Source organism: Meles meles, chromosome X (assembly GCF_922984935.1).
Source record: "Meles meles chromosome X, mMelMel3.1 paternal haplotype, whole genome shotgun sequence".
Classification (NCBI taxonomy): Eukaryota; Metazoa; Chordata; class Mammalia; order Carnivora; family Mustelidae; genus Meles; species Meles meles.
In genome coordinates this window covers 121,713,562-121,718,711 of record NC_060087.1, presented here as the reverse complement: position 1 = coordinate 121,718,711, position 5,150 = coordinate 121,713,562, and the positions used below count along the sequence as shown (strand labels likewise).

General features: G+C 48.7%; 1 pseudogene; it reads left to right on the top strand.

The window, feature by feature from the left end:
- Positions 1–2,933: 2,933 nt before the first annotated feature.
- Positions 2,934–3,519, top strand: LOC123934766 (annotated as a pseudogene).
- The last annotated feature ends 1,631 nt before the right edge of the window (positions 3,520–5,150 follow it).

Genomic DNA, 5,150 nt, shown 5'->3' with positions numbered 1-5,150 from the left:
AGACGTGAGGCATTCTCTGAATGGTGCTTCATCGGATTAAGCAGGGTGAGGACCTGCAACTTCACATAGATGGCTATGTGAAGACCTAAAGGAAGGACAGAGGAAATCTTTAAAGTCACAGAAACTTGCTGTAGAGTCATCTCTGAGAAGACTTGTGCATGGATTTCAGGCACAAGACACCTTCATAATTCTGACATCAATTTCTTGTGAAAGCAGGGACAGAGAAGGCCTGGATCCCCTCCATATGGGATAGAAGTACCCCTAAAACCCCCCTCACAGCCCTCACCTTGACAAAGGAGATGAGTGCCTTGGCCTGAGGCATACATCCTGACCTTGGCAGAAGGAGGAATGCAGACCTTGCCAGGAGGAAATATGGTGACCTTGAGGATGTATAATGGGACTTTCCATTGCAAATAGAGGGGCCCCTCAGAAATTTTGCCCTGCACTTGCTGTCAGTCATGTTTGGACCTATGGTGGCCAGGTGTGGTGTTCTCTCACTTCTATCATTAGTGAGTAGTATCTTAGCTAAGATCTTTGCTGAGAGGGCAACATGTAAGTCAGCAGAGAGTGGTGTGGCTAAGGCCATGCCAGGTTTGAATATTAGTATCTTGAGGGATGATGGAGGATACTTTACTGTAAAACAAAGAAGACCTCACACAATCCAGTCCTGCCTTCCAGTGTTAGCTCCAACAGGACCTGGGACATGGTAGCCCTCCCTAGCAGCAGCATCTTATTTCCCCTAGGGCATCCAGGAGAGGGAAGGACCTTGGTCTGAGGGGGCAGTGGAGGGAGGAGGCCCAAGTTCAACCAGGAGTCAATGTATGGACTCTGATTAAGGGCTGATAGAATCCACCACCCAGGAGTGATGGGCCTCAGCCCCACCATGCCCATGTTGACAGTTCTCAGAGGCCCTGAGACAAGGTGTAAGCATGTGGTAGATCCTCATTGCTGCCTGATTGTCTCAAGGAAGTGAGTACTTTGGTCTGAGGAGGCCAGTCTTGGGTAAGCAGGGAAAGGGGGCCCAGGCAGTGCAGTATTCAAGGTGAGGACTCTTGAGAGAGGTATCAGGAAAACTTTCAACACAGGGGACTGCCAGGCACTGCCATGCCCCTTCTGTTAACCTGGAGATTCTCTAGGCAGGAGTATAAAGCAGATTCACTCCTTACCTCTTCATGCATCACATGGACATGGAAATCTTGACCTGAGGGACTCATCATTACTTTTGTGAAAATGAGCTCAGGCCCAGATGGGGAAAATCCACACACCTTGAAGGGAACTAAGTGTACCTGCCATCTTAGAACACAATGGGCTCCATAAAACCCAGCCCTAACATGCTTTCAATGTGGGAAGTTGAGGCAGACTTAGCCATGTGTGATGGAAGTGTTTTTCACTCTTCCATCTGACTGGGAGGGGGTTGTCAAAGAAGTAAGGATCTTATGCTGAAGGGGCCCAGCTCAGCACACAAGAGCAAAGAATCCCAGGCCCTACCATGCATCAGGCTGATGACTAAGAGGAAAGAATTAAGGGACCTCCTACTCCACATAGAGGGAGACCCAGGACTGCTCTGTCCCTTTCAGCTTTGTGAGGCCCCAGACAGCAAGACCGAATGTGGTGTATCTGGATTTCCATCTTGAAATTCTGAGATTGGTGAGGTTCTCTCTGAGGTGTGTAGCCTCAGCTTGGCAGAGGGAGGAGTTTCAGGCCCAACCAAACATAAAGAAGAAGACTCTGAGGGAGGGGAGTGGCGATCTCCCACCCTAGAGTGTATTCTCAGAAACCCATTCTTACTTTCAGTCCTAGGAAGCCCCAGGCAGGGCCGTTGGGCAGATAATTCCACTTCTTTAAACCCTCTTTGGGTGCTCGCTTCGGCAGCACATATACTAAAATTGGAACGATAAACCCTCTTTGGGGTCTCAGGGAAATGGGGATCTTGGTTTGAGGGCACCTCCTATCCTAGAACACAGGAGACTCTGCTTGCCATCTGTATCCTGAAGCACCACCTCAATTCCTCTTAGAAGAGTGCCAGGAACTGGGTGATGAGGGCGTTGTTCTAAAGCACGTGTTCTCAGGCCAGCAGAATAGAGGGGGCCTACTCAGTGCCAGGATTCAAGGCGTAGACACTGAATGTCTACCGAATGTATCTGGTTTCTCCAGATACACTACATCCGGGCTTGCTGTCTGGGGCCTCACAAGGTGTAAACACTGAATGTCTACTAAGGGATCTACCCATGCCAGAACAGAGGGAAGCCTGCAGTGCTTGACCCCATGTGCCTACAGTCAACCCAAGAATCCTAGGCTTTCTTGGTTGGTTATAACCTGGGGAGCTTTCTCACATCCTCTGATATGATCTTAAGGGACAAACTGACCCAAAGTCCAGAAGGCCTTTGGGGTCCTAAAGCAACCCCTAAAGAGGAAACCTGTAAGTCAGTCTTTGTCCAGAGCTGCCAAAGTTGCAGTTCTCTGCTGACGTGTCTGACCCTCTCCCTCTCACCTCCAGACCTGTGGTACCCCAACTCCCACCATCCTGCTCACACTTCTACTTGCTGCTGCCAATAAGAGTCATCATACCTCACTCTCCAGAGTGTCTGTGCCTCACATCTGAGCCAGACTTTCAGGCCCAAAGTGAGATACAGCACCTGGCAATTGTACGTGTTCTCATAGCTAAAGATGAGGAGGAGACTTGTTCCATTTCCTCTTGCTTTTTCAACTTCTCTTACCCCTCCACCTCTTCCTCCCTGCCTTCCTCTCCTATGATCTCCGTCTCTCCAGAGAAGGAGGAGGGAGGGGAGCCTGCTGCAACACTGACTCCTCCCCAGAGTCCTCAGATCTCCTTCTGCTCCTTCTCTGCATCATGGAACACATCAGAGGAAGTCTCCAACAGCCAAGAAGAAGAGGATACAGGTTCCCCAAAGACCTCAAAAGACAATTAATCTTTGCCCAGAGACCCAGTAGATGAGAAGGTGGCTGATTTGGTGCATTTCATGGTTCTCAAGTATCAACTGAGGGGGCCCATCACAACGGCAGAAATTCTGAAGGTTGTCATCAAAAGGTATAAGAAACAATTCCCTGTGATCCTCAAGAAAGCTTCTAAGTGTTTGGAGGTGATCTCTGGCATTGATGTGAAGGAAGTGGACCCCACCGCCCACTCCTATGTCCTTGTCAACTCACTGGACCTCACCCACGATGAGATGCTTAGTGACAACCAGAGCATGTCTAAAAATGTTCTCCTAATAATCATCCTGGGTCTGATCTCCATAGAGGGCAATTGTGCCCCTGAGGAAGACATCTGGGATTTCCTGAATATGACGCGAGTGTATGCTGGGAGGGAGCATTTCATTTATGGGGAACCCAGGAAGCTCATCACCACAGATTGGGTGCAGGAGAATTAGCCGGAATACCGGAAGGTGCCTAACAGTGATCCTCCCTGAAAGCGTTCAGGGAACATGCTATGAATTCCTGTGGGGTCCCAGGGCTCATGCAGAAACCAGTAAGATGAAAGTTCTGGAGATTTTGGCTTAGATCAAAGGGACTGACCCTACTTCCTTCCCATGCTGGTGTGAGGAGCTTTTAAGAGATGAGGAAGGGAGGGTGCAGGCCAGAATTGGCTCCATGGATAATACTACTACCATGTTCCTTACACAACATTGGTCAACAGCTTTTCCTTTCCCAACTGAAGAGTGAGGCTGAATCATCACTCTGTGTTTGAGGAGGGCAGTTTTGGCTCTGAGTAGAGGAGAGTCAGCGTCAGGCTGGGGAGAACACAATGTATAACTTTGTGTTCCCATTCTGTATGGGTGACTTTTTTTTCTCTTGATATTTTCCAAATGTCCCTTTTAATGGAAAGTTTAATCCCTAAAGACTCAAAGTTTTGAATGCCACTAGTAATGCATTTCTTGCTGTTTTTCAGGTTTAAGAATAAGAGTTTCAATATTTTGCAAAAAGTTGGGAAACCTCCCATCTTTTGGGGGACCTGGTACAAGGTAACATTGGAACAGAAATTTCTTTGGAAATGTGAAAGAGCTGATCAGTAAAATATAGGGTTAAATAAACAGAGGTGAAAATGTAAGGGATGGTTTATACTTGGGTTTGTTTGTACCTTCTAGTCCACCATTCTGGAAAATTAAAAAGATATACTTGGATTTGCTTGGCCTATTCAAGAAAGTAGATGAAATCTTAATAGATAAAGTCCCTGTTCACTGACTCTTGCATTCACCAAACATCTCTTCAGTACTTGCTCTTTGGAAGGCCCTGTTGTAGTAGTGGGATTCCTGGAATCAACAGGACAGACCCCTACCCAAAAAATGGTACAGGCCAGGAGCAGCAATAATATCAGGAAGATGGTGAGATGTCCTCCAAGAGCTACAGAACAAGAAAAAGGAGTGAGGAAGCAAGACTCCAGATGGGAGAAGTCAAGTAAAAAGGTCCCAAGCCAAGGTACTTGGGGCTCTGAGAAACTGTAATTCCTTCTGTTGGAGTTGGTTAGGAATCCGGGTGGTAAGTGGGGAGTGAAGGTTGTACAGGACATCTTTCATGAATAGTTTTGGGAGATGTCAGAATCATCATTACCAGCTGGAAGTCTCAGTGTGGTCTGAGTAAAGAGATCAATGGAGGAGTGACCCCGCAGCATGCCAGACAGCAGCCCCTACCTTAGGGCCACCCTAAGTTCTGTCAGGAAGAGCACAGCTGCTCTCGGCAGCATCTGGCTGAGCAACACTCTTGAATACTCTTGAGTACAAGGGTCCAGTGCACCCTTGCCTGTGTCCCAGCCCTGAGAGCTGTCCTGGTGCCTGCTGGAGGCTGGGGTGTGTCTCTTCTGTGCACAGCGGACCCCTCTGCAGAGGCTGGGGCTATGTGAGTGAGCGGAGGTGATGACTGATGTCTGACAGTGGGGACAGACCAGAAACACTAGTGAGCAGGGGAAGGCAGTGCGCACGTGCAAGGACGGGGGTGGCTGGAGGGGTAATTCCTGGGACTCGTCACCTTGTTGACTCGGCAGGTAAAGGGCTGAGTGTGGACATGCCTTGAAATAGGTCTGGGTATTGTCCCTGGCTCAGGCTGCCTCCCCCAGATTCTGAGCTGTTGACACACTAGAGGGCAGGTGTCCTAGACTATGACCATTGGTCTATCTTGCTACCACAGAGAGGATTGTC